Source organism: Nicotiana tabacum, chromosome 11 (genome assembly GCF_000715075.1).
Source record: "Nicotiana tabacum cultivar K326 chromosome 11, ASM71507v2, whole genome shotgun sequence".
In the NCBI taxonomy this organism is placed as follows: Eukaryota; Viridiplantae; Streptophyta; class Magnoliopsida; order Solanales; family Solanaceae; genus Nicotiana; species Nicotiana tabacum.
In genome coordinates, this window is record NC_134090.1 from 9870063 (window position 1) to 9892079 (window position 22017).

Genomic DNA, 22017 nt, shown 5'->3' on the forward strand with positions numbered 1-22017 from the left:
CCCTGACCAAGACCTGTTACCCGTCCTCCTCCACCTATTATTCTTGATAGTGATAACCCTTGTTTTCAATTTTTCGATAGTCAATCTTGTCACGATGTTGCACCAGGTCAACAATTAAATGAAGAAGTTATGAATGCTCTTTATCCTAATGAAACTATCTTTGAAAATGATGAGGAAAATGATGATTTAGATGAAAGGCAACCGGATTTAGATGATACACCTACTAGTCCTGTTAATAATCCAAATGATGCCCCGCCTGACCCTCCTGTAGTAACCCCTACTTTTAATATACAACCTGCTAAACGGCCTGAAACATCTCTTGTTTAGCACTTTTTTACTCAACTAAGAGAACAAAATAAGGGTAAGTGGAAAACTTTTGGGTCTCAACTAGTTCATAAATTTACTGGAGACCGAAGCGGTACGGGTAGTTTGACTAGACACATAAAGACACACCCTAGAGATAAAGCTAGATTTTTACAAATGAAAGCTGCGCAAGAGAGGACAAGTGTAGATACTACGGTTAACCCTAGTACAGGTTCAAATCTATTTCAACCGGGAATTAACACTATTACCGGTGGCATTTTATATTATGATCCAAATAAAGATCGTGAAGAATTGGCAAAAATGGTTACTGTTATGTGCTTACCCTATAGTTTTCCTTCTAACCCTCATTTTGTGCATTATATTAGAAGAGTTTTTAATCCTACTTATAAAGGATGGCCTCGCGCAACCGTAAAGAACGATATTTATAACTATAAACATGAATATGAACAATATTTGCGCTATTTATTTACTCATATAGATTGTCGCATTGCTATTACTACTGATATTGGTAGAAGTGGTAATGACTCTGATTATCTAACTGTTACAAGTCATTGGATAGATGAGGAGTGGATAATGCGAAAGTGCATTATTGCTTATAGAATAATTAATTCACGTCACACAGGTAAGTTTATTGCTAACACAGTTGCAGATATTTGTAGATATTTTTGCATTAGAGATAAAATTATGTCGGTTTCAATGGATAATGCTTCTAGTAACACTAACGCTATAGGCTTGCTTACAACTATACTAAATCTTGCATTTAGTAATATTTTTCATATTAGATGTATTTGTCATATTTACCATTTAATCGTCGGTGCTGGTATGAAAGTTTTAAATGTAGAAATTGAAAAGGTTAAAATGGTCCTTAATTGGCTTTTTTATTCAAACCGTAGAAGTAGACTCAGAGACTATTTTAAAAAATGTGATGAATTTGGCCTTAGATAAAGAAAGGTTCCTAAAGCTTGTCCAACTAGATGGAATTACATGTATGAAAGTTTAGTTGTTACATATGAATATAGGAACCCAATAAGCGCAACGTATAATGCTCGTATAGGTGATGGTGATGATGATGATGATGATGAGCACCTTACAAATCAAGATTGGAGTAATGTTAAAATGCTTGTAGACTTTTTAGAACAATTTCATATTGCTACAAATGAATTATCTGGCCAATATTATCCTACTATTTCTAACTGTTTAGTTTATATTGCAGCACTTGTAGATTTATTTACTCAATTTTCAGAGGGTGGAGTAATTTATCAAGAAGCTATTAATTCAATGAAAGCTAAGTTTAAAAAATATTTTTTTCTTATCCCCCCTATTTTTGGTGTTGCTGCATTGTTAAATCCTACAATAAAATTAGGAGGTCCTCACTTTTGGTATTCAAAAAATTATAACGCTTTATCACTTTCAGCTGAGGAATTTGCTACACTTGGAGATGCATAAGCCTCAATTAAAATAAATGCTCAAACAATTTATAATGCTTATCAACTTGCCTTAGATCAAGCTAGACCAAAGTTCCAACTCCTACTTAGTCTAGTTCGCAAGCATCTAAAAGAACTGCGGGCCTAAAAGCCCTTAGTTCTTGGACGGAGTTCAGGGGTTCTCAAGGTGATAATTTTGGTGATAGTTCACAACTAAATGAGCTTCAAGTTTATTTGTCGCAGGGACTTGAATCAGAGAATCCCGACGGCTACTTCGATGTTTTAGAATGGTGGAAGGACAAACAAAAACACTATCCAGTTCTTTCAAGGATGACTCGAGATATTTTAAGTGTTCAAGATTTAACATTGGCATCAGAGAGCGCATTCAGTCAAGCGATACTTCAAATCGGTGATCATAGAGCGTCTATGAGGGAGAGCTTGGAAAAATCAGTACTCTTCAGAGATTGGATCCATTCGGAAAGAGAAATTTTGGACTTGCAGAATCACAACCGGAGATAGATGAAGCTTATGAAGAAATGCTAGCGGAATTTGCGCAGGATGCTGCTTCGCCCCGAAGCGATGATGAAAAAGCTTCTTTTCCACCACCACCAACGAAAATTCCTCCGGACCTTGAAGGATTTATGAGATTTGTTAGAGATAATACATAGACTAACATGTAACTTGTATTTTGGCACATCTTCCTTAGTTTTTTTCCTTTTAATGGTGGTATTAGTACCTTGTTGTGCTCATTCCATTGGGGGAGGAAGACTAAGAAAGATATTGTCATTCTTTGTTAATGTCGTAATAGTAAAATATATAAGACATTCCCTTGAATATTTCTTTGCAATTTATTTTGTGTTTAAATTTGATATAGTATATATATTATATATCTAATACATATAAACTATATATATATATATATATATATATGCAACTATCTCTTTCTGATGTTAATATTTTTGATGCCTTGACTTTAAATATGAAAACGCATGATTATAATTATGCGTCTGGTTCTGAACTTATATGTTTATCTTATAGGATATATTTCAAATTATTATCAACTCTAAATTATGCCGGAAAAGGGAAAGAGGTCCCTGGGTTATGCCAGGGAGGTCCACGGGTTATGCCGGGGGAGTCATCGGGTTATGCCGGAAATCTTTCCTCGGGTTATGCCGGAAAGGGGAAAGAGTCCTCGGGTTATGCCGGGGAAGTCATCGGGTTATGCCGGAAAAGGGAAAGAACCATCGGGTTATACCGGGGATTTGGATAGAAAAAGCTCCTTGGGTTATGCCAGGGAGATCCGTGGTTTATACCGGGATAGTTGAGGAATGAGGTCCTATGCTACCACGATTTGTTTTTCTTTTGGGATTTTCATTTTTATTTCTTGTCTTCTTTTTTTTTGGTTTTCCTTTTATATTTCTTTGTATTTATCAAAATACTTGAAAGAATTCTGGGGAAACTTCCTTTTGGTCGTTTTCCTGCTGTAAAGTTGTTTCAACGCTCGCGCACTTCATTTCTTTTGGGGAAACTTACTTTTGGTCGTTTTCCCGCTGCAAAGCTGTTTCAACGCTCGCGCGCTTTATTTCTTTTGGGCTACACCTGCTTATTGCATGGTTTCTTTGGATTGCACCTGTCTCAATTTTCCTAAACAAAGAAAAATTGTCAGTTTGAAAATAGTGATTGGTTCGGTGGCCTTGATCGTTCCAATTGCTTGGTCTCAGCCTAATTCCTGTTGAGAAACTCTGCCATTGATTTGGTTCACAGGCGACCCTTTTTTAACTGATCAGACTCGCATTTCCGGATTTTGTGATGATTTGCCCGTGTAAGGCTTTGGTTCTTTCATCCCATTCTGCTTGGGGATTTTTTACGAGACCAACTCAGTGGGGATTTTTATTGGGGAGACTCTGTGGGGATTTGTACAAGGCCGACTCGTTGGGGATTTGCTGGGGCAAACTCTTTGGGGGATTGTACAAGGGGAGACTCTGTGGGGATTTTTACAAATGGAGACCCTGTGGGGATCTGTACAAAGGGAGACCCTGTGGGGATTTGTCGGGTTTTTTTTTTTTATGTGTCAGGATTTTTTTATCCTCAAACCTAAACTGCAGTGGCTAATCGCGTGGGACTTAACCTTTCCAACTTTATTTTGCCTTTGTAGGCTTTTCTTTTCTGTCTTCTCTCTTCCAACTTCAATTTTAGAGCATTTGGGGGTACCTTGTTTTTTTTTCAACTTCGCTAAGGTGATTAACCATGTGAAACTCAACCCTTTCAACTTCAATTGCCTTTATAGGCTGTCGTGGCCAGTCGAGGTCGTCTTGATGCCCCTGCTGAGGCTGGGTGCCTTTTGCACATTAGTGTGTATCAAACGAAAGCCCTGTAAATCAGTCTTGCCATCCTTTCTTTGTCTTGGTTTTGGAACAGTGTTAGACCAAAAGGGATTCAAAGAGAAACAAATAATTGAATGGAGAATGAGTTTAAAACTAGAAGTGTCCCTTTCGGGGAAAGGAGAGAAGGACTTATCCGGAGTACATGCGGACTTCAATGAACATGACATGCCTTTTGGACTGGATGCCTGATCTGTGCAAACCGTCTGACTCTCAAAAATTCATCACAACTTGCCTTGAACACCGAGGAACCTTGCTAGGACTCTGTTGATGCCGATGGCTGTGAGGATCTTATTTTCGATCATGGGCGCCCTTTGTGGGTTTTCGCAAGCTGGCATTTTTATTTTATTTCTGGCCATCTCCTTATAGTGCTCGTGTGGGTTTGCACTAAAAGGCTCTCATTTGATTTCCTTTGCTTACTGTCGCCTTACGGTGCCCGTGTGGGTTTTCACCAATAAGGCTCTCTCATTTCATTCCTCTCATTTTGTTGTATCAGACCCAAATAACTCCATCCTCCCATTTTGAACCGCTTTGCCGATTGATCAGAAGGACTTGAACAAGGTTTGGGGTGAAAAGAATTTGGATTGAACTATAACTTTGGAACCTTTTGGGCGGAATCATTGCCGAACCATTATAACTTCTGCCCCAGTTTCACTTTTGGGGGACTTCTTGGATTTTTGTTTTGGTGTGACTGAACCCCAATGAGAGGTTGCCTACGTATCCTTTCGGAATCAAGTCAAACATAGATCAGGCAACTCTTTTTTTTTTGGATTTTTTTTCTGATTTGCTTTGTTTTTCACTTCCCTTCCCTTTTTTTCATTTTCATTGTCTTTTTTTTTATATATATTTTCTTATTTTTCAATTCTTTCTTCTTCTTTTTTTTCATTTCAATTTCTTTTCTTTTTTTCATTTTATTTTCAATAATATTTTCAGGTTCCAAAGAGGGTAATCAAAGAAGAGTAACCAGCTCAAATGGGTTTGCAAAGGGTTGATAGTGTTTGGGTAGCGAGAATTAAAGCCTTCGTCATCTCAACCGGAAAAGATTTTATTATATAAAGGATCCAACATAGTACCTTTTGACTGCATTTGCATTGACAGTTATTTCAAGGACGTTTCCTTCGATGTGTCCCAAGTACAACGCACTCTTTTGGCAGTACTCTTGTTGCAGTGTATGTACCTTTCCAATCTGGACCCAATTTTCTTTCAGCTTTTCCAAATCTTTGTCTCGTTTCCTTAAGCTATTCTTCATTGCGACCCAATTCTTGATTCATTATTTCGAGGTTTGACAGAGTTTTAAGATCCGGGCATGAAGTCCGCAAGCATGTCATATTATTGAAATCTGCATTTAACAGAACTAAAAAAAGAATGAGAAAATTGACAAGATTTAAGAAAAGAGACATTCCGGGAAAATGAAATATCAACTTCATTTGATTTTTTTTTTTAATTTTTGAAGGTAGAAGGGTTTACATCGGAAAGTAAGACAAAAAAGTAAAACATCTGGATCACACCCTGAGACAATCCAGATGCAGAAAAGATAGCAAGACTGGCTACCGAGACTCCCGTCTGATGGGGAACTTTCAGGCTTGGCAATCATTTTTTTTAGCTTTTCTTCTGTCTCGGCAATGGATGCGATAGCCTTCAGTACTGGATCAAATTCCTCTGCTTCACAGATCATTCCGTCTATTGGCCCATTTGTGAGAGTAGGCATGGGAATGTTTATCATATTAGGAAACTTTTCGTCCCGGGGAACGATTCTTTCAGCTTCAATCAAGTCTTCAACTGCCATTTTGAGGGTCCAATGACCAACAGTCCTTTGTACCGTGCCCCACTGCTCCAGAGTGGCATTCACATCTAGTATCAGCTCGATGCGGGGAGGGGGGACTCGGTGTTTGGCCGATTTGGGGCCACTGGCTGCAGCAGACTTCGCCTGACTAGCTTTTGGAATAAGCCTGAGTATGATTCACCAATAGAGGTGAACTGATTCCTTTTGAAAGACTCTCTTGGGTGAGGATTGTACTGAGGAACATTTGATTGGGGACTATATGGAGCTTGGTAAGGATGGGCGTTTCTGGGAGGTGGAGCTCAGTTTTGTGTATAATGTTGTGGCCGTGTGCAAGGGTGCATGTTCATCACCGCATACCAACAAAACCAATCACCTGAATAGAAACTGGCTAATTTACTCACACACACAACCTTGTTAGTTTTGAGGCATTTAACATATAGGAAATCGCACGTTGGGATGCAATGCACCTAAACAGTTAAACGCTTTTACCATGTGTTTGAACGGGTTGCATGTTTCATCCCGGCCTTAAACTAGCCCTCTTCACTATGTACCTCTTTTCTTTTATTCCTACCTCTCTTTAACCACTCTTGATCTTGTTTTCGCCGCTCTTTTATTTTTTGCACTCTCTTTTTTTTATTTTATTATTTTGTCACTCTTTTTTTCACTATTTTCTTTCTCATTTTCTTTCAGTTTATTTTTTCACTCAAATTATTTTATAGCTATGATCGAATCCGATCGAGATTGCCTACGTATCATGACCCCGCATGAATCAGATCTTGCGTAGTTCAGGATTAACAAATGCAAAAATAAAGAAACAAGTGTTCATTTTGCATTGTGCTCATCCTGCACATTTATTAAGGTGATTTAAGCAAAAATGATTTGACTCAAAAATGATTTGACTATATTTTAGAAAGAAAGATCCGATTTTCGAACACGGCCTTTCAGCACTTCGGGGATGAAGATTTTAAGGCTGTGAGGGTCAACCGATCAAAACTCTAAAAGATGATCGAAAGTGGTCGTTTATGCAAAGTCAGCCTTCCGCCGTCCCTTTCGGGAACATTTGGTTGTTTTTGACAAAAACAGCATCACTTGATTTATTTATGACTCTTTTTTTTCAGAATGGTGACCCGACATTGGGAATACGGCCTTACAAAGCCTCGAGGACGAGGATTCCAAGGCTGTTGGGCAAATTGGTCAAAGTTCAAAAATGACCAAAATGGCTGTTTGTGCAAAGTCAGCCTTCCGACGTCCCTTTCGGGAACATTCGGCTATTCTTGACAAAACGGCATCACCCGACTCATAAATTAAAATTCTGACATTTTTGTTATTTCTGAAAAAGGGGAGGTTGGACCCGATGAGGGTTACCTACGTATCTCATACCCTGTGAGAATCAAACCGGCGTAGTTCGGGCCATCGTGAATAGAGTAAGTAAACTCTTTTTTTTCTTTTTGGATTTTTTTTTTTAAAATGCTTAAAAAGAATAAAGGTTTTTTTTTGGATTTTTGCTTCTTTTGGATTTTTCTAAAAAAAAATGCTTTAAAGGAAGAAAAGGATATATTTTTTTTTGGATTTTTGAATTTGACTCCATTTTTATTTTTGAAAGAAAGACTTCTAAAAATTCCTTTTTTTTTGTTGGAACTTTGATAATTTTAGAAGTAAAAAAAATATTTTTGTTTGAATTTTCATTTGTTCTCTCTTTTTCTAAATAAGAAAGAAAATATTTTCTTTGGATTTTGGCTGTCATCTCTTAATTTTCGAAAGAGGCACTTTTAGGAAAATATTTTGGATTTTCGAGGTTTTTTTTTTATTATTTTAAATTTACAAAAGTACTTCTAAAGAAAAATGAAAATATTTTTGGACTTTAATTTTTTAATTCTATGACATTTACGAAAGAAAGACTTTTAAAGAAGGAAAGTCTTTAAAAGAACGAATATATATATATATATATATATATATATATATATATATATATATATATATATATATATATATATATATATATATATATATATATATATATATATATATATATATATATATATATATATATATATATATATATATATATATATATATATATATATATATATATATATATATATATATATATATATATATATATATATATATATATATATATATATAAGGAAACTATCCCTTTTTTTTTAGTTTTAAAAACTTCTTTTTTTTTTTTGAATTTTCTAAGGAAAGATTTCTAAAGAAGGAACTAATGAAAAAATATTTTTTTTGATTTTTTGAAAATTGGGGTCGAAACCGATGAGGTTTGCCTACGTATCTCACATCCGGTGAGAATTAGACCCACGTAGTTTGGTCCGATCAGGCGTAGAGGAAATAAACCAACCTTTTTTTCTGAATAAAATACTTACACGGAAAAGGAGAAAATATTTTTGGATTTCGGTTTTTTTAATTTGTTTTTTTTATTATTATCTTTTGAAAAGAGACGATGACTAAAGAAACATTTTGTCTTTGAATTTTAACTTCTTTTCACTCTTTTTTTTTTTTGAAATTTCGAAAAATCTTCTAAGGAAGTATTTGGACTATTAGTCTGAATTTATAAAAAAGATACTACAAAAGAAACAACATTTTTTTTAATTTTGACTTTCCCTTTTTTTTTTACTTTTAAATAAATATATATATTTTTTGGATTTTGAAAGTGATTAAAAGGAATTTTTTTTTATATATGTTTTTTTTAATAAATCAAACTAAAAGACAAATTTTGTTTTTAGTTTTTTTTTTTAAGAAAATTTCGGCGAGGTCTTGACACTACTTGGACATTGGTTTTATTTTTCCAAAAATAAGTAATTATCTCCCTACACTGTTATTTTCTTCTTCTTTTTTAAAGTTTTTTTAGAAACCGGTCAGCATGCAGATTTGAAGCAAATAAATGCGCAAAACAAACGGGATGCAGCAGGATGGTCTTTTCATTTCAGGTTGCATGTCCTAGACGGACCCAACCCCTGTGTTGAGTCCCCTATGTCAAGTGCAACATGATACAAATAAGCGTTCCTACTAGGGATCCGGCATGAGGTTTCGTTATACTAGGTTTATAACCTGGGTATATGTTCTAAACTGTGTACCCGAGCGGACAACTCGAGTCGAGGAGGGGGCTACGTACCGGGGACCCGCGAGATCGTCCGGCTTTATAACTTGTCCAACCTCTTTCTTATTTCAGGTATTGACACTAACAAAATAGGGAGTCTCGACCAGCGAGCTTCTCCCCGGAGGTAAGAAGAGAAGGGTTTCGACACAGTTTATATACAGTTCAGATAACATCAAAGCGGTAAAAGACAACATTTAGCACGTCATGCCAAAACATGTAATGAATATCAAATAATAAAGCCAAATATAACAATTACTCTAAGCTCGAATTCTTGAACCCTAAACCGGAGGTTCTGGGTTTACAATCCTCAGCAGAGTCGCCAGAGCTGTCACACATCCTTTTTGCGCGCCCGCCCCGAAGGGTTAAATGCGCGAGGGAGTTTTTCCAATTTAAGTGACGATATTCGAAATGAGATTATTTATATAATTCAGAGTCGCCACTTGGGAAAGGTTTGGCTTTTGGTGTCCCAAGTCACCGGTTTATCTTGAATCCCGAATTGAGGAAAATATTCGACTTTTCCAAATGAAGTCTGCGAACCAGAAATTCTAAGTAAGGAATTCTGTTGACCCGAGGGAAGGTGTTAGGCACCCTCGAATCCCGTGGTTCTAGCACGGTCGCTTAAATTGTTATAATGGCTAAATATCTGATTTAAATACATGTTGTGACTTATGTGCTTTTATTAAGTTTAAACTGCTTTTATTATTATCATTTATTTTTATAGAATTGCAACGTCGTGAAAATGCATCTCGAACCACGTCACAATCAATGCACCCGTAGTTGTTAACATATTTCGACTCCGTTAAGATTTGAATTTGGGTCACATAAATGCGCACCCGAATTTAAGAATGTAATTTAATTAAGTCGCGCCTAAAGAGTCTAATGCGTTATTATCTTTGGGGAAGGCAGTGAAATTCACTAAACAGTCCATCCCAAATTCTAAGTATTTATTATGATCAATTATTGAGGGCCCCGCAATTTGCATTTTTATTTGGCGAGGCTCGTCTCATTATTTTTTTTAAAGGATAATCTTAGCACGACTACATTTTCTATTTTTTGTTTTCTAAATAAATGAATATAAGGTCCTACTTTATTTACATACTTTCGAGTTATTATGGTTAAGTTCCAAAGTGAGCTGTTTAAGGAGTTTGCATGGCAATGCATAAAATATTCTACATACAGACAGAAAAGAAAGAAAAGGCTACATTAAATTACAACTTCAAATCTTTCTCATTTTTTGCATTCATGCTTCGAGTGGCTTACAAGATGAACCAGTGTATCAGTTTGTGTACCTGGTATTTGGAAAGCAAGGAAAGAAGATGAAGATCAGTAGAAGCAGCAGTAGTGTAAATACACAGCATCAACAGCAACCCAACAGCAGCAATTCGAATCAGATTCAAGGCCCAGAAAACTTTGAAGAAAAACCGTACAACTCAAATAGAACAAACCCAAAGTTTGTAAACCAACTAAACAGCAACAAACCACGCGTTTAATAAAACCCGAAACTAAACTCGTTTCTCACTTTGTTTTTGTTTTCTCTTTTTAAACTCTATCACACTCTCTTCAGATTTTCAGAATGTGTTCCTCTCTCAAAATAATCCTCAAAAATCTTTCAAGTTTTAGTCTAAGTTTTTTTTTCTCTCAAGTCTTACTTTTCTTTCAATGTTCAAGTCTTAAAACTCTCTCTCCAATGTCCTCTTTTAATGTCAAGAATGACTCTATATATAGCAAGACAAGTCTTGAATCCCCAACCCCAAATATTCCCTCATAGCATGCTTTGTCTCCCACTACATTAAATAAATACATCAACCTCAACCCATTATATCTTGTCCCCCATGCCTAACATTAAATAAATACATCATCCCCAACCCATTATAATTTGTCCCTCATGCCTAACATAAACAAATACAATATTCTCACCCCACTATTTCATGTCTTGTCCCCCATTATGTTAAACAATGATATCAAACCCCACCCCATTATATTTTGTCCCCATGCTTAACATAAAGAATTAAAATAATGTTCAATTACCAAACTACCCCTCCGACCTTATTGCAATTACCATTTACCCTTGAACGATACTACAATTTACCAAACTACCCCCATCAGCTCTAAACAATCAATTAATCATAACTTAACCAAAATATATCCAAGATGACCAATTTCTCAACAATCTTCAACAACAAATCATATGAACACAGATGAACAACAAATTCAAATTAATGGAAATAAGTTAACCATATTGGGAACCAATCCTGGTTAACTTAGACAAAAAATGAATGAACAAAGAGACAACAATACAAACAACAAAATACATGATTCAAACTAAATCAACAACTCAGAAACTTAAACTCACATTAAATTACCGGATTAAAAATGAACTTCAAACAAAGATGAACATGAACTAAATATATTTTTAAACAACAAACATGACGGATTAAATGATTCAAACAACATTAACAATTTCTGAAAATACATAAAACACATGAAACAAATTGAAGAAATAATTAATTAAATTTCAATTTGAATCTAACAAACATTAAACTAACAAATTTTTACCTAAACAATAAAACAAACATGAAATAAACATGAAAAACAACTAATTAAATTTCCATTTGAAATCTGAAAATTAATTCAACAAAACATATGAACATGAACAAAACAAAAAATCAAATATCTACCGATTTTAGATTCGAGAAATATCAGAACGAAATACGGACAAACATAAAACTCAAAATCTACTAACCGGATCGAAACGAAATATGTACGGACTGTTTTGACGAGCCTCGACCAAAGCTCGAACAAACGACGACGAACATGAATTTAAGAAGTCGACGCCGAAGCAGTAGTGATGAAACAGAAGTAGCTGGGGGTGCGTTTGGTTTGCTTGAAGCTGAAAGCAGAAGAAGCAGCGACGGAACAACTTGGCCATGGTGAGCTCAAGCTCGAAGAAGATGAAGTGAAGCAGCAGCGCGGCAGCAGCAGCTCGGAGGAAGGCATCCATGGCGATGAGCCTTGATGAAGCTGGAACAGCAGCGTCGGGGCAGCAGCGGAACAACAGCGAGACTTGAACATCAGCAGACGCAGATGAAGCAGCCACGTTCAGTTGGAGCTCGACGAAGACGCAACAGTGGCAGCGCTGGAAGCACTAGCCATGGCCGACGAACGCAGCGGTGGGGGTTGACGCAGCAACGATGGTTGCTCGTCAATGGCGGATGTGAGGAGGAGGCTTGTTTTCCGGCGATTGGAGGGGTCACTTGGAGGTGGAGGGTGACGAAGAAGACGCGGAGGGAAGCCATGAACGTTGGTGTTTGGAAGGTTTGGAGAAGAAGAAGCAAAAGGAAGGGGGCAGATGTTTTTAGTTTTTAGGGTTTTTGTGTTCTTTTTTTTTTGTTTTTTTTTTGTTTTGTGTTTTGAAAAAAAATGAAGAAGGGTGTTGGGTATTTGGGTTAATGGGGAGGACCGGGTCGACCCGGTTTGAAGTGGACCGGGTCATGGGGAAGGTTGGGCAATTATTTGGGCCTGTGGTTTGAAAATTGAAGAAGTGTCCCAATCCGATTTTTCTTTGTATTTTTGTTCTCTTTTCTTCTTTTATTAAAACTAAATTATAAAAGTACTTAAATTATTATTAAGAACTAAATTAAGTTATAAAAGCACAAATTAACTCCCAATAACAATTAACGCACAATTAAGTGATAATTAAGCATAAAATTGTATATCTGGACATTAAATGCTAAAAATGCAAAAGATGCCTATTTTTGTAATTTTTAATTTTTGTAAAACAAATTTAATTACTAACAATTGTAGAATTAAATCCTACATGCAAAATGCGACATATTTTGTATTTTTTATTAATTTAACAAATAAACAAGCACAGACAAATACAAATAATTATCCAAAAATATCACAAAATCTCACAAAATTGCACACCAAGGAAAATCATTTTATTTTGAATTTTTTGGGAGTAATTCTTATATAGGGCAAAAATCACGTGCTTACATGTATTCAGATGTATATATGTATTCAAATGTATCTGCAGTATGTATTCATATATTTTTGCACTATAGATGACCTGCTATACTTCATGTATTCAATGTATTTTTATGTATTTAACTGTATTCAATGTAATTATATAATTTTAATATATAAATCTATTTGTAAAGATACCACTAAAAATATTTTAATAAAGATACCACTAAAAAAGAAAGGATGGATTGAATCTCTAAAGATTGCTCTGTTTTTGGGATGTTTTTGGTTGAGAATCTTTTCTATAACTGGGAATACAATTTTTGTGTGTTATAATTGATTTTGTTGAGTTATATTAGGAGTCTATCGCGTTAATTGATTCACTTACTGTTTTTAAACAGCTGAAAAACTATTTCGCTACTGTATTCACGAATACAGCTCGCGAATACAGTCGAATACATTCTCTGCTTAGCTGGACTCCCCTGTTTTTCGCCGAGTTTTGCTACTGTATTCATGAATACAGTAGCAAAAATACATCGAATACAGTCTATAACAAGTGAAAACATAGTTATAGGAAGTAATTCAGTAAATTGTAGTTATAGCAAGCTAATAATCACTAAAACATAGTGGTTTCTGAAAGTTTCTCAAGTTTAAACCTGAACCGGGTAACACGTCATGGGAAAAAACATCTTGGTAGTTTTCCCCATTCATATTCGCTCTTGGGTAAAAATGTTCTTCTTTTCTTACTATTTTCCATGTATATCACAAAAGTACGGTAATCCTGTTTGACCAAAAATATAGATCTTGGTTCAATTAATTAGATTTATGTAAATAAGGGTTAATCTTAGTTAATAATAATATTCTAAAGACGAAATTCCTAGTATTATGATAAATAACACGTAGATCTATTCCGAAGGTTATGAGGATGCACAATAATGACGATATTGAGAATTTTCTATGGTCAACTGGTGCACTTTCTGAATTTCATTATGTTCGAACTCTTGATGTGAGTCTATACGGCTATACCACATCATGCTCTTACAACTAGATCAAAGTCCTCAAACTACTCCATGAAAGATAACTGAAGTGAGAAAAATCTGTAATGAGACCGTGGTTTACAAGACAACCATCTTCTATTTTGATATTTGAAGTTTGTTTCTTTTGGAATTTTTTTTTTTGGGTAGAAACCAGTAGATGATCCGTGAAAACCTAATTTTGCATTGGGATAAATTCAGGAAAGATCCTTGTCACACACGTAAGAGGAGAAAAAGTATACTTTTAAACTAGAAAATTGATATCCTTTTGAGTGAACACACGCCATTGAACTAAAAGTCAAACCGTTGAAAGAACAAAAAAAATATTCACACTAACACATAATTAAATACGTATGTGTATTTAAGAGGATATTTTTATCTAAAGCTCAGTCATATTTCAGATGGACATCAAAGAGATGTGTTTAATAACTGAGGAACAATGTTTTATCTGATTTTACCAATGTATTTGGAGAACTACAAAAACTAAAGCTACCAATACCAGCTTAATTATGAATACGAGATACTAATCAATAGAAACCGCACCGAATTCTTTTTAAAAAATAAATTTGTACAATTGTGGCATTATCCTCTTCGTTATCCACCAAACAAATCACTTTAGTTACCAATACTACTAGCTCAATTGTGAATACGAGATACTAATCAATAGAAACAACAAACTGTACATTTGTGGCAATACTCTCCCTGCGAAGGACTCTCCCAACAAAATTAAAGGTCTCCCCCAACACGAAATACTCTCCCAGCAAAATAGAAGATCACCAATACTAGTACCAACAATCCAGTAAAAACCTTCCAGCAGGCTGTCAATAAAAGAAAGATATAATCAGAAAATAGATAGATAAAAACTGAAAAAGAATTAGACTGTTAACACAATACTCACATCCGCTTCGAGGACTCCTCAAGAGGCACCATAAGTCGCCCAACGTTTTGATCAATTTGGTCACCAGAATTGTTTTAATCTTCCTAATGAATTGACCGAATGGTCCATCAACGAATCCATCTAAAATGTTGATGAATCCATCAACCAAATTAAAATCGTGCCCCATAAGCATCATTGACTCATCCCAAATTAGAGCAACGTCTTTGAAACTCCGGGATATGGGATAAATAATATAATAGCTTGAACATTTCATAAAGTGCATTAAAGAAAGCATTAAGTATTTAAATGCAAACATAAGAAAACTCAGTCATGAGACATCAAAGATAGTAAGCATAACATTTTTCGATACTTACTGAGTTTAATCCATAATGATATTCTAGCTTTACCGGTTGGCATACTATTATTCGGTCGAGCATGTAGGGGATCCCTCCAGCATGGATTGGAAAGAAGTTAGTAATCTCCCGCTTGGAGAGATCAAGGATCATTCATTGCCCTCAAAGCACTAAGTGATGCGCTAAGGGCGGACGCAACACACAATTTTGTTACATTTTAAAAAAGGTCACAAGAAATTTGGGATTCACTTTTAAGGATGTGAATTGAAATGCTCTTATATAAAAATTGATTAAAAAAATATGGGAATAGGGTAGAGTGCAATAGTTTCAGCAATACAACTATTAAGCCCATGAGATTTAATTATTTTTTAAAGTTTAACTTCATATGGTAATATTATTACTTATACTTGTGAGGGTTAATCAAAGCAATAAAATATTAGCCATGTGTTTCTAATATATCACCTTAGATCTTATTGTAAAATGTGTTATTTATTAATAAGAAGATTTAAGTAGTTTCATTCAAAGTTCTAAGATATTTTTAATGTTAAAAAATAGGCAATGTTTCTTTCTTTCCCTTTTAATTTTCTTTTTTGTACTTTTTTCCCCTAGAAAATTCAATATTATCTAAGAAAAAAATAAAATCATAAAATCCACTACTAAGACTAAAGCAAAGAATTTAATGGCATTCCTCTCGAGCTGCACCTATTTAGTTATGCAATTTAATAAAATATTATATTCTGTTATGAACTTCTCAAACAACACAATTGCAAATAGGAATTGTGAATTAATCAATAGATGGGATTAGAACATAAGAAGATAGACATTATCATAACAAAGATAGTAACAGAAAGAAAGGATAGGGAGAGACAGAGTCATAGAAGAAATAGACGAGGGAAAGAGAGACCAAAGAGAGAGGAAGTGTCTAACAATATTCAACCTACTACATCAGTGCTACTATTTGGCTATTTAACTATTCATGTGTCCTAGTTAATGTTCTCATTCCAATGTACCCAATTCATCAATCCGGATCCCGAATAAAGCCTTTGTGGTGGTTTTTTAGTTCTTCTGCTTTTTCTAATTGGCCCAATTCTTGCATCTTCAGACGGCCCAATACCATCCTTGAGCCCAAACTCCTCATCCACCATGACTAACATTTGTGAGTCTTTGATTTTTTAAGTGCTGTTAAGTGTTTTGATTGCTCCAACTAAACAATGTTTTGTGCATGCATATCAGTTTTTTTTACTGCGCAGACACTTCTGCCCATACTTATCATGTAACTTTTCAACTAACACTGTTTTTGAAAGATATTTACACCCCTGAGTTATCTCTTTATTTCATTAGATGCTATTAGCATTTTTGTAATTTTGGAAAACTTTGAGAACTTAGCTTTTTCTGGTACTCTTTTTGCCCATGCTAGCGTGTAACCTAAAAATAGTAGCCCAACAAATTATATTTCATCTTTTAACATCAACAAAGTAAACTCTATCTCACGTTTTATTATTAATGTGGATGTCTTACAAATATATTTGGGCGAAACTGTGGTAGTGTGTGATAATATGTTTAGCTATTCAAGAAGATAAATTAATTATTTTGAGCATAGAATTTGAATTCATAATTTCAAATTTCTACACTAAAACTAATATACTCGCTAAGATACAACTAATTTAACGTTTCTAATGAAGATGATAATCAACTTATACTGTAGAAAAATCTCATATATTTTCTTTACTGTTTAGATCAAAGAATTACCACTACTAGAAAACTGCCAAAAACTGTCCAAATCATACTGACCGATATCGGCCGGAAGGGAAAACCGACCGATATCGGTCGAAAAAAGTATAATTTAATCGCAAAAGTCAAATAACCAATTTCAATTAAATACACCGACCACCATCGGTCAGTAAATGTGGTCCCATAATATCGAAATATTGTATCATCCGACACATTTCACATTTTCGACTGACATCGGTTGGAATAATGTACTAATAAAATATTAAAATAAAATAAGCTCCTCATTTCCGACCGATATCGGTCGGAATACTGAATTAAATTTTTCCCGCTCTGGTTCTGTTTTATTTTTCCATAACTAATATAGTTTTTTTTTTAAAAAATTGATGAAGTTTCCAACAGATATCGTCGGTATTAGTGGTCAAACACGGTCAAACATTTATAGATTATTGTTCTTTACAATCTACATATATTTAACATCCTAAATTGTAATATGTATATATATTACAATCGTGCGAGTATATGTTGTTGCTACAACTTAAGTTTTAATATAGCACTACATCTTATAGCACTATACATTTTGCTTTGAAACGTGTTGTAGTGTGTTGGATGCTAATACTTAGACTCGATCGCTCACACATTAAAACTCAATAATTAATTTACTAAGGCCGCCAGTATGCCCGAACATCTTGTCAATTAAAATCAAGAATTATGCATGTTCTAGGTTAAATAAAGTGATAAAAAAAACATATCCTAGGTTAATCGAATATAATTGAATTTCTAGTTAATCCACTGGTCAAGTATCCGATCAAAGTAATAATCAGGTGATCGAGAATAACTAGATTATCACATAGAACATCGATTGTATAATCTAGTTCTCAGTTGATCCATTGGTCAACTATGAAGCATGACACATCACCTCTGTGATAATCTACCCAAAAAAGTCGCCACCAAAGTAGCATTGATATGTCGCCGTTTAAACCCAAACAGTCGCCACCAAAAGTAGAATTGTATGTCGCCATCTTCACTGGCGACCCAAAAAGTCACCACTAAAGTAGTAGTATTGATATCCCCGTTGTCAATGGCGAAGTCGCCACCAAAGTAGTAAAGTCGCCACTAAAATGTAGTGCTAATGCACTTAAGTAAAACAAAGTCCGTGATGGTACATAATTTTTTAAGCCAAATTGATGCCAGCATATTTTTACAATAAATAGACAATTAACTAGGTTAGACTGATACATCTTCTGTTCTTATTATTTTTTTTCTTTTTATTGGAAAAATATTATGATCCTTTCCTTTCCTTTCTTATCTTTCAAGAGTGAGGGAAAGAATAGAAAATAAGGTTGCTTCAATACACAACTTGAGCAGGAGCTATTGGTAAACGCATTGCAACTTACTTGGAAATGGAACACACACACATTGAAAATGTAAATTCCATTAATCACAGCACTAAGTGAGCGCTCAAAATTGTGTACAAGGACAATGGACATAGACCTTTTCATCATATAGGGAATCTAACAGTCTATACTCCCTTCGGTCCACAAGAAAATATAAAATTCTAGACGAAAATAGTTAGTGTGACTAAACTACCCTTCATTAAATGTTGCACCATAGTTATAGTAGCACTTACTTCTCTTAAAAAATGTGAGGAGTAAATGACTTTTTAGGAAAACATACATAAGGATAATTTTGGAAAAACTAATTGAATTTTTTCTTAATTATATAAATGGACACATATTTTAGACCAAAATAAAAGGCCAAATTGACCACTTATTGTGGACCGGAGGGAGTACTTGCTACTCCCTTCTAACCAGATTGTCATAGGATGCACAGAGTCGAAGCTCTCCAGTCTTTTCGGGGAGAAATCCAAAAACAGTCAGATTTACAAATGGTCATTCAAAAATAGCCACAGTTTCAAAAGTAATAGGAATTTAGCCACTTTTCATGTAAAGATAAATCTGAACGAAAACACTGTTCAAAATCCGAAAAAATACTCCAGTATATTATACTAGAACTTTTCGCGTGTTAGAATTCCAGCATAATATGTTGAAAGTTCATACACAGTGCACCGATCTCCAGTATATTATGCTGGAACTTTCGTGTTGCAGCAAAATAGTGGCTATTTTTCAAACGCTGGCTATTTTTGAATGACCAGTCCGAAAACTGACTAGCACGTGCTATTTTAACGTCTTTTCGGTTGATTCACTTGATATGCTGAACTGTTGCATTATCAAAAACATTTTTTGTGGTCAAATAAGTGAATTATTTATTCTAATATGTTTTGTAGTATCGTATTCATGAGATTACTACTAAATGATTTGCTCTATACCTCGACTGACCTGTGTATGCTTGAAGATCTTCATCCTGAACCAGTGAAATTGTATTGCAACAACTAGGATAGGAAGTGATGATGGAACCAGAAAGCAGTAATATCTGTAATCGGAAAAAATCACAGAATCAAAACTAATTTCCATAAGCATCAACACGAAAATGATTTTAATAATATCTTGAGATCATGCGCGCTTCAATGTAATCTATTACTCCCTCTGGTCCATAATAAAGTGATTTTTTGGCCTTTTTTTTGTAGTCCAAAATATCAATTTTTTCAGATTTCAAAAATGAATTAATTATTTTTTTTCCTACATTGCCCTTGAAGTAAATAGCGTTGGAGTAGCAAACTTCAGCTGTCAAGAAGCGGATAATGCATGGATAAACAACTTACACGCAAATTATGCCTAACATAAGAACCTTTCCAGATGTTTAGTATGATAATCACAGCCTATATATAATAGATCCAGTCATGAACTTGTTTTCATATTCTTAAATCCCAATAGTCTATGCTTGATCTTCAACTTATGACATTTTAATAGAGTACGTAAAGTTCAAATACTAATGGTAATTAATACTAGGTGAAATTAGCGTTTACGTTTTTATGTGAAAAGTTTCTGGTTATTATTTTTATCGATGGTTATTGTTTTTTCTAGCAATTAGCTCCTACTAGTTTTGTGTTGTTGCCAACTTCATCTACTTATTGTAAAACATGTTTTGAGTGTTGGTATTCGTTAATTAGATCATGAGTCCTCAAGTAATTACTATATATTAGTACTTAACTAGTAATATTAAACATTTCAAAGAAACTTTGGATCGGAATAATTTTTTCTTTTGGATTCCCGAATTGAAGTCTTACATTCTTTTTCTTCTAGATAGGAAATATACCGTATAGTAAGATTTTAGTCCCAAAAGAAATTGAAATATTATGTCACATATATGAACCTTAAACAAAATTAGATCATTTATTTTATATAGGAATAAAGTAGTCCACCAACTAGCAAAGGAGACTGATGCACAAACAAGGATGAAAAAATATTATGTGCAGCCTCCGCTTTTTGTTGAATCTTTTGTAATGAAGGATCAAAAGGAACAATGTGTTTTTGTCAAGTATTTAGCTAATAATGCATGTAATGTACTAGCAAGCCTAGGAACCTTATGTGTCCTAAGCGACATGGGCTATGTCCTGTAATGTTTTAAACCCTACGTAGTACTAATATAAATATTCCTGTTTGCTCCAAAAAAAAAAAGGTAACTTTTAGAACTTACTCTTTTAGGAAATGCTTTTGGCAGATGACCAAGCAAATCATATTACTGTGGAGCTGTAGTTTGGTGGTTCAAATGCCTCTTCCTTTCCTCCTGTGACACAACGCCTCCCCGGCAGCTTGCCAAAACAAAACTCACAGCTCGGCAAACCAACAATGGCCTGTAAATTAGTTCATAGAAACAAACCAAAGTAAAGTTAATTATCAACAAGTGCAATATCCACAGAAAGAAATGGCTATGTTACCATTTCCAGTCCCTTCTCCTCCATAAGTTATCAAATCCTAATCCAAACTTCAACTTTTTATTTTATGCAAGCGTTAACGATATAATTTTTACTGCAATGCAAATTTAGGATTTACACTTAAGGTAGTTCGGAAGGGGAAAACGAGAATCCAAAGATCTTTTGGTTTATCATACTTAAGCATCTCCGTATTCCTATTATCAAATCACATGCAGTGTTTTTAGTACAAGTAATATGAAAAAAGATTTTAAGATTTGTAAAGAAAAATGACTTTCAGAAAGTTATTTTCCATCATTTATAGCCTTACAGGTGGAAAATATTTTCCTAGGCGGAGACATGCTCCCAGATTCAAGCTTAACACCAGAAAATAGTTTCACAAGCATATTTTGTTTGGGCTTCTCCCAAAATCCAGCATATCATTACCGTGTTTGCACATAGTCATCCCAATAGAAAGCCTACCAAAGCTCAATCATCTCAAGATACCAAAACCCACAAATAAGCAAACTTCAAAACGCCAAAAAAAAAAAGAAGTTGTTGTTCCGGCTTCCGACTTCCTGCTTCATACAATTCTCGTTGCCTCTTATGCGCCTCTCTAAAGGTTGCAAGATTACTCTCTCTCTTCCTCATAGCCTCCTCTGCGTTTCCGAAGAAATATTTAAGCATCTTCTCCAGGTGTGCCTCTTTTTTCCTCTGCTTCTCCTCCTCTGATGATGATGATAACGGCAGCATTTCCTTTTCCAACTTCTCAGATCCTGAAGGTGCTTTTTGCCTCTGCTCCTCCAAATCCGGTAACGGAGACGAACAACAAATTTTCGATCCTTCTCCAAAGAGCTTTAGCCTCTTCTCCTCTCTAATAATGGTGTCAAACTAGTTTCCTTTTGCCTATTCTCCAATTCTTCTCCAGAAAGGTTTAGCCTTGTGGATTCGGCCATTTCTTTTCTCCAGCAAATAGCGATGACCCGAAGTCCCTCCCTATCACCCGGAACCTTTTAACCCTCACTATTATTAATATCAAATTTTAATTTTTGAGTTTAAAGGGGGTCGGCTGAGTAACAAATTGATTATGATATTCATTGGTAGGAACAGGGTGTTCATAAAAACCTGAAAAATCGAATAAAAATCTGATACTTTGTAGGTTTGGTTTAATTTTTTTTTTTGAATTTTAAAACCGATCAAATTTAGTTTGATTTTGGT

General features: G+C 34.8%; 1 long non-coding RNA gene across 1 annotated transcript; it reads right to left on the reverse strand.

Annotated features, from left to right (window-relative positions):
• Window positions 1-14563: 14563 nt before the first annotated feature.
• On the reverse strand, window positions 14564-21432 carry LOC107774931 (uncharacterized). Its single transcript, XR_001645613.2, has 5 exons — window positions 21247-21432; window positions 20586-20742; window positions 19328-19421; window positions 14929-15048; window positions 14564-14848 (listed from the first exon to the last, which is right to left on the reverse strand). It is a non-coding gene; the product is annotated as an uncharacterized LOC107774931 (long non-coding RNA).
• Window positions 21433-22017: the final 585 nt, after the last annotated feature.